We start from the raw sequence: 8,287 nt of genomic DNA, 5'->3' as shown, positions 1-8,287 counted from the left end.
CATTTATGGCAGAAACCATTTCGTGCCAATAAGGTGAGCGAAGAACATTGAATGGTATCCCACATGCATAGAGAAACCTGTAAACCTTTGAATCCACATCATTCCTACACCCCTCATCAAGGAAATCTGATATGGTTCTACGCCTTAAAGATAATGACCCTGTGCCTCCAAGTCCATATCCACTGCCTTGGGAGGATGTTGAAGGAGTTCTTTGTGATTGTGAGCTTGGTTCAAAGAAACCCCTTGATTTTTTTGATTTGTATTGGGCTTCCTCCTCTTCCCTGATGTATTTGGCTCTATCCGTTGTTGACACCGCTGGACAAGTTTTGATTCCTATTTGTTTGTCTCCATCCCATGGCCTTTTCCCGCAAAGGTGTCTTCTAGCACGGGTGTATGAACCTGTGTAATCAGTGTTGCAATTGGGGCAATGAAATTTAGTGGTTCCACCCCCTCTCCCTGTTTCAACCCTGTTAACATATTTCCACAATGGGGTTTGGTCTTGTTTAGCTTTTTGAGGGTCATGTTCACCCTCCTCTAGCTCCTTCTCACCGGGGTTTTCACCAATTTGACTTTTTCCAGCTTCTTCATCCCCCTCTTCAGTTTGGCCCCTCCGTTTCCTACTCTCCAGCACCATAATAACCATAAAAGGGACCAGGAAGAGGAAAATGCCAAAAAATATAGCTAGGTCCATGGTGTTTGATGTTTGTAGGGTTTTGATTCTTGAATCTGCAAATTAATTTAATTTATTGGGATTAATTAATTTAATTTATTAATTTAATTTAAATTCATGATTTTTAAACTCAATAAACTAAATTAAATTAAATAAATTACTACCTAACTAAATTAAACTAACTAAACTAACTAAATTACTAAGTTACTTACCTCTGCAGGCTTGCTCCTCTCTCCTCAGCTCTCTCTCCAACAAACTCAACTCAATGAAGTGATAATTAAGTTTTTTTAGGCCCATTGGGCTTTTAAAACAAAAGAAAATTTTTAAAATTGGATTTTTTTTTGGCATCCGTGGATTTTTTTTCCACCGGAGCGATTTTTTAATGCCCGGGAGCGATCAGGAGTGATCGCTCCCCGATCACTCCCGGGTTTAAAAAATCCCTCGCTCTTCAGCTCTTGCTCTCCAACAAACTCAACTCAATGAAGTGATAATTAAGTTTTTTTAGGCCCATTGGGCCTTTAAAACAAAAGAAAATTTTTAAAATTGGATTTTTTTTGGCATCCATGGATTTTTTTCCACCAGAGCGATTTTTTAATGCCCGGGAGCGATCAGGAGTGATCGCTCCCCGATCACTCCCGGGCTTAAAAAATCGCTCCGGGAGCGACGGAGTGACCGCTCCCTATAGCGCTCCTTAAAATGGCAGGGAGCGCAAATTTTTTTTCGGGAGCGCGCTCTTGAGCCACTCCGAAGCCGCTCCCGCCCAGAGCGCGATTCGGGAGCGGGTTTGGGGGGGGATCCCCCGCAACTATGCCTAAGACAAATTAACATTTTGCTTCAATCCTCGATCGTTCCCTTGACATGGAAATGCAGTCGATTGGGACCCTCTAGTCGCTCTCACAACAAGAGATGCGTGCAATTGGGGACTTTTCCAGGTAGTTTTGTGCCAGCGACTTCGAATTTTGTGCCACTTTTCCAAAGCTGAGACTCAGACCACTACCCAAATCTCCATGAAACTTCCAAAATTGAAATGTAATATAAAAAAATGGTACAAATGCAAATACTTGAATAAGGACTTGACTAGACCCCTACTAGCCATGACAGGGATTTCGTCAAACATGTCGGAAATATGCATTCTACAAGTTTAAAAAAAAATATGAGCATAGGGTTTTGATACTTATCTGAAAATCACTAAGAATACTTGAATAAGGACTTGACTAGACCCCTACTAGCCATGACAGGGATTTCGTCAAACATGTCGGAAATATGCATTCTACAAGTTTAAAAAAAAATATGAGCATAGGGTTTTGATACTTATCTGAAAATCACTAAGAGGCATTGATGCCAAATCCCAATAATTGCATTACCATCTATTAAGTCATATATTCATTGTACATTCAGTGATTAACCAAAACATGATGAGAGCAAAAAATTATTACTGTCATAAAACTCATTCATAACCAACATATAACCAATAGAAATATCAAGGATATAACAACCATATAAGACACATATAAACAAGTATATTTACCCATAAAATACCAAGGACAAAGAGAACTCTTATTAATGAATGCAAAGACTAACCAGGCTCAGGACTTCCACGTTCCACCTGACCATAGATTGGTTCAGCCAAGTCTCTCTTCAACCAATCACCCCCTTGCCATGTTCCAAGCATGAATGTGGGTTCTCATAGAACAAATCCATCAAAATCAAACCAGGGCTTTTAGAGACCAAACTGCCTCATCCCTCAAGCAATGATTCCACCTCATGGTCAGACATCACTAACCATCACCAGATTGGTCTCTACCCAGGCTGTCCAGGGCTCCCGACCATTTGTTCCAACCAAGGCTCCAAAAATAGTAACTCAACACGCAACTACTACCAAGCTCCAAAGCATTTGTCCAACCAAGGCTCCAGGTCTAGTAACTCAACCCACCAAGGGCTCCAAAGCATTTTTCCAACCAAAGCTCCAAGATTAATAACTCAACCCAAGTTATTACAAGGCTCCAACTCATTTGTCCAACCAAGGCTCTAGGAATTAATAACTCAACCCACAACCAAAGGAACATGAGAACCAACTAGAAAGAAAAAGGGAAAGAATCCCACAACACCATGGCTATCCAGGAATTGGCAAGGCTAGGCAAAACCACTATCAATCCAGACAATCCTCCATGCCAATGACAGATCATGACCAAGAAACCACATGCATATGTCATGCATGCCAAAACTAGTAAGGAAATCATACATGCAACTCGGTACCTGCAAGCAAAACATGTTGTAGTTGATGATCTTAATGTCCTCTTGCACATTCCTGCTCTGTATTTGCCTTCTTGGTCCAAATCCCAAGGATTCCACACTCTTACAAAAGTGATCCAAGAAAACTCCAAGTGTTCAAGAGTATGAGAGAGAGAGATTCATAGAATGAGAGCTCCAAAACTAAACTGATTAGAAAGCCATGAAGTGGTCCTCGAAAGCCTTTTTATTAATGACGCCTATATTTTTTTGATTTTCCATTATTTCCCTTCATTTTCCTCCTCACATGCAACATGTGACCTTTTACCTTCCTTTTCTCCTAATTTTCATTATTTTCATAAATAAATGTCAATAAATGCCACTTTGCCTTTCCAAAGCCTTGGTCATTGCCTTTGCCAATTTCCATAGCCATAATAAACCAAATGAACAACCACACTAGGATTTTTTGTCCAACATTCAGCATGGAATACATGTCCTTTGACCATGGTTATTATTTTGCATTTATTAACTTTGATTACATGGAATTTTGACCAAGTTCGTTACATTGTCGGCAAGCCCAATTGCTTAACGACCTCTACTAAGACAAGGTTCTTTTGGTTCCCACTATTGACAATGAACTATCACAAAAAACCAATTACCCAAATTTGTGAGTGGAAAAGACACTCACCCTCCTCCAAATCTTCAAGATTACTCTTATTCACCTTAGTGGTGGAAACAATGGCACTAGGTTCTGCATCAATTATCTGTTTCCCCTTGTCGGGTTTTAAGCTCAAAGTTGGAACATGCATCATAACCTAAATCTTTTAACTTGACTATCTGTGACTTCTTTGTGAAACATTCATTTGTGTTGTTAGGGGGGCTCTTGTGGAACTCACAACACTTCCTTGTGTTTTTCTTCGTCTTTCGATCGTTATTCTTTGCTTGTGGCTTCGATTGGTTTCCCTAGGTCATTCCACCTTGGATCTATCCTTTGTTCTTCAATTTGGAGGTGCCTTTTCCCTGCTTTGAATTTTCAAATAAAAAGGCTCACTTCTTTTGTTTAAACTTATGCTCGATATTGACAACATATCATTACATTGCGCTAAGAGAGGAGATGTCCAAGAAATCCATTTTTTCTTAGATGTGTTTGTGCAGACAACCATATTACTTGAGCACTAGATGTTGCTAAGATTCCTTGGTATTGAGCATCATGCTTAGGGTACGAAATATATTTGTGAACTACGACACTTCCTAGTCCCTTTCCTGTCGTAGTGTGGTCCATTTTAGGTACTTGTATTCAAAGCTCCCAACGAGGTAATATTGTTCCTTAACAGCATCTCGGAAAGAATCCCAAGAGGGTGTAACTAAAAATAGTGAGGATTCTTCCTTGTCCGTTTCTCACAGTAAGTTTCCCAGTAGTAACTAACGTGGGGGCGACCTTGAGAAGTGAAAAAGTAATCTTTTCAATATCGAAAAAATTTTGAACCGAGAAAAATCCTTCCAACAAATTTAGTCATCTATCTAGAGCATGTGTGTTTATCTAGCCTTCAAATATAGGAATGTCGAAGTCAACTTGTACCTTAAAGGTGGGCATTGCCTCCAAAGTGAGCCCCTTGAGAAGTGAAAAAGTAATCTTTTCAATATCGAAAAAATTTTGAACCGAGAAATATCCTTCCAACAAATTTAGCCATCTATCTAGAACATGTGTGTTTATCTAGCCTTCAAATATAGAAATGTCGAAGTTAACTTGTACCTTAAAGGGGGGCAGTGCCTCCAAAGTGACTACTGGATGATGAACTCATTGGTATCTGCGGAAGAATCTACGAAAATTTCTCCATCATCTCATTCATTTATCGCATGAGGGATTCTTCAAGCAACAATTTCAAAGGATCTCCTACTCCCTAGTCATTATTTTCTTCCGCCACAAGAGGTCATCAAGGCCGACAACGTCAGTCTTGCAAGGGATTAACTAGTTCAAGTCCTAACTCCATCTACCCTGAACTCATTGGGGACATGCAAAAAAAACAAAAAAGAACAAACTAATATAAATAAATATATAAATAAAATGATTATTAAAAAGATAGATTTGTTGTAGTCTCTTGAGAATATAAATAAAAAGATCCATGCACGTCAAAAAAATTGTGTATTTTTATATTCTTGCATTGCACTCTTTTTTTTTTTTATTCATTCATTGTAAACAAATAGAGTCCCTTTGAACCATTTTATAGTGAATTGTTACACGTAAATATAATTATTTTATCTCATTTATCTACATTTACTATTGGAAATCACCTTTATTAGTCCCTGCCTGATTTTATCTCATCTATCTACATTTACTATTGGAAATCAGCTTTATTAGTCCCTGCCTGGGACTCTTCGCAATCGATTTAGCGTTGACGGCGTATTAATCTGTTGTTTGACCAAAAATATTGATGTGTATCACAACTTTAACCAAAGTTTTCATATTAGAAAATAATATAAAATTTATTATCTAATTTCTGATTGGACAACAAAGTTGAGGGTCTTATTGCGGGCTTCGCATCTTTCAAGACAGGGTAAAAGCAAGATTACCAAAGTTTTGAGGGTCTTATTGGGTGCGAATATTAAATCTCAATTTTTCTCTCACAGCTAAGAATTGCCCTTTTCGTTCCTGCTACATCCAAAAGCTTAACCAGTTATTGTAAATATAGGTAGTGTACAGCTTTTCAACAATTATTTTAATTTCTTTGGGGATATTTTTCACTTCTATGTAAAGATTAGTTTAAATATTTAATATTTTTTATAATTTTTTTGTCATCTTTATTTATACTCGTTTTTTCTTTCTGTTTTTTAATTAAATATAATATCTATATAAAAATTATACTTCGAGGATTTTTAACTTTTTCAACTCATTATAAATGGAAAAAATATTTTATATAAGATATATGTTTTTTCACAACCTTCATTTGAGTACTGGTTACTTGGCAATTACACTAATTCCCTTTTTTACTCATATGGAGTAGCAAATGATTGCAGCTTTCATTTATTGGGAACAATAATCTGAAAGACTTATTTCGATATCATAATTATCTTAGTTGAATAAAAAGATTACATAAAGGGTATCTATTTTTTATTTTTATAAAAATATTTTTAATGCTTTGAAAATCGAGGTAGTATTATTTTTAAAAGATTGTATATAATTTTGAGCTTTTTTTACTAACTTTAGTTATCATTATAAATAATATGAGTAATATAGAAGCTAGTTTTTTAGTAAAAGCAAGATATCCAAAGTTCTCAGATATGGAAAGTTTTTTTTATCTGAAGTTTGGTTATATTGCCGAGTGTCCTGCATGCAGTGTCCTGCATCCTGCAAGTGCCAGATGTTTGCATATGGTTGAAGTATGCAGAGGCATCCACGGTCATCTACTAATGCTTTGTCGGGAGTAAGTTTGAGGAGCAGAGCAGAGAGTGTCAAGCGGTAGGGTCTGTGAAGGGCGGAGGTTCAGCGTTACAACTTGTAAGTTCCATTTTACAACGACATATTACTTTCCACGATTACAACAGTTCCATTATTAGAGAAGTTACAACAGTTCCATTATTAGAGAAGTTGTTTCTGTTCATGCCATTTCTTTGGTTTGGCTTCTGCCAGTTTATGCAGCTAGTAGACGCCTTTCTATGAGCATGAAGGCAAAAATAGCCCTTCTAGGACTGGTGGGAGCTCTTACCTTCCTTATCTGTCGCTACTGACTTCGTTGCCCCCGGAAAGGGCCCTTGCCTTGAAGCCCCAACTGTATGCGTCAAACTATAAGTGGCTTTTTTAGCGCGGGCTGTCGAGTTTCTTTTGAAGGGTCCTATACTCTAATCTTCGGGTCTGACCCATCATCGCAGGCCGAAGTATGCGAGCAGTCCCGTGACTTTCTTTAGGCGAACGAGTAGATTTCTTTAGATTTCTTTAGGCGAAGCGTAGATTTCTTTAGCGCAGTGCCGAATTGACACCCTTTTAGATGTACATGTGACAAATTAAAATGGGAGTTATAATTAGTATCTCTGTTGCACAGAGGCAAATTCAAGAACGAATTGTGGTAAATCACATGTTGCTAAGTATCGCATACATTCCTCCAGGGGGAGACTAAAAAGCCTAGGGTTTGATTTATATGTGACCAGCATTCTTGCCTAACTTCACACCAGAGTGGAGCTAATTTCTTATAACTAGCGGGAATTGATTTATGATGTCTATATTGTTAGTTATAATTGATGAAGAGAATAATTGATCCACAAAATTGCGCCAAAATTTAATGGAAACACAGAATAAGACAAGTTAACTAAATAACGTTAAAGGAAAAGACAAGAAAAATGATGCAGGCCTACGTGTTGAAAATATCGAGTAATCAGCCAAACTAAACTTCCACGTTTCGTACGCCGAAACAATACTCGTCTTCTTCAAACACATTTCACGACCCCCTTCAACTCTACTAGTCTTCTTGATTTCTTCCTTTGTTGAACTCATTATTTGTCCTGTTTTTCTCTTTACTCTCATTGTTAAATCCTTGTACCTTCATAGAATTCTACACAGTAATCAGTGAGGCGACAGTCAGCTAAGTTACTGTAATTCCAATGGGATCCGAAACGTTCATAGAGGTGTTGTTATCAATATTTATTCCACCTCTTGGAGTTTTTCTCAGATATGGTCTTGGGGTACGTTATTTTTTTATTTTAATTTTTTGGCTTTAGCTCTGTTTTGATGCATCTATAGCACTAAACATTATTTGGGTCACTGTGTAATTGCAGGTGGAATTTTGGACAGATTTGCTCTTAACAATCTTGGGTTTCATCCCTGGTGTTGTATACGCCATTTATGTGCTTGTAATATAACCTACTCCATTAATGCTTCTTCTGCAGTTATTCATGTAACATATATTGGGGGTCAGAGATAAATACCCAATCTGTAATGTAATGCATGTTCTGTTAGAAGCAAACTATATCTGAATCTATGAAGAGAACTGCAATTATCCTTCTTAATTATATCTTATTTACTGGGCTTTGTAGTGTTTATTTGTATTTATCTTAATTAGATTCCTTGGATTTGGAGTGTTCAGCTACTGAATAAGTTAAGTTAATGAATGAATGAATGTGTAAGTCAATTTTATTTTGTTTAGAAGCACCTCAGACCATCGGGAAGAGTGATGTTGGAAATCAATCCATGTTCTTATCTCCGGTTTGTGGTAATGCGTAAATATAATGTTTATGCAAAACAAAATATTGTATTGAAAGCATTTTATGATGTATATTTTGTATATAAATTCTCTGTTGTGAAGTTTTATAATGGGATCGCGAGTCCAAGGCTTCATTGCACATATATGTGAGGCTCCCCAAAGAGTTTAAGTCCAAATATACTTTTCTCTCTTTACA

General features: G+C 37.2%; 1 pseudogene; it reads left to right on the top strand.

Moving 5' to 3' along the window:
* The first annotated feature begins 7,396 nt into the window (after positions 1–7,396).
* On the top strand, positions 7,397–7,750 carry LOC149214147 (low temperature-induced protein lt101.2 pseudogene; annotated as a pseudogene).
* The last annotated feature ends 537 nt before the right edge of the window (positions 7,751–8,287 follow it).

Source organism: Pinus tabuliformis, chromosome 1_1, assembly GCF_031772625.1.
Source record: "Pinus tabuliformis cultivar Carrire ecotype Pingquan chromosome 1_1, CPIR1, whole genome shotgun sequence".
In the NCBI taxonomy this organism is placed as follows: Eukaryota; Viridiplantae; Streptophyta; class Pinopsida; order Pinales; family Pinaceae; genus Pinus; species Pinus tabuliformis.
This window is presented reverse-complemented; position numbering and strand designations above follow the sequence as displayed.